This window comes from Solanum pennellii, chromosome 2 (genome assembly GCF_001406875.1).
Source record: "Solanum pennellii chromosome 2, SPENNV200".
NCBI classification, from domain to species: domain Eukaryota; kingdom Viridiplantae; phylum Streptophyta; class Magnoliopsida; order Solanales; family Solanaceae; genus Solanum; species Solanum pennellii.
Window position 1 is genome coordinate 33,382,440 of NC_028638.1, and position 408 is coordinate 33,382,847.

The window sequence follows — 408 nt, forward strand, 5'->3', positions numbered from 1 at the left end:
ATATTAACTCAAGGCCCCATAAACCATGTAACCAACATGGAAAGAGGTAGAGTCATACATTTAAGATCATTCCTTAGTGCTTTTTAGCATACCCTAGTGGATCAATTTAGTAGTTTAGGTTCTATACTGATGGCAAGGTATAAGATGGTCCCCTTGAACCGTGAGGTAAGACGTTGTATCATCACATAGGCTCATAGTGATGGTTGTCGGTTAGAGAATCTCCCACAGAAATTATATTACTTTCATATATAAGTAAAGCTGAGTTTGTTATTGCATTTCTTTAACGAACCAAGTTGTTTACACTATTTTACAAGCTCTCTCTCTCACTTTCTCTCTCTGTCTCTCTATCTATCTATCTATCTATCTATCTATCTATCTATCTATCTATCTATCTATCTATCTATCTAT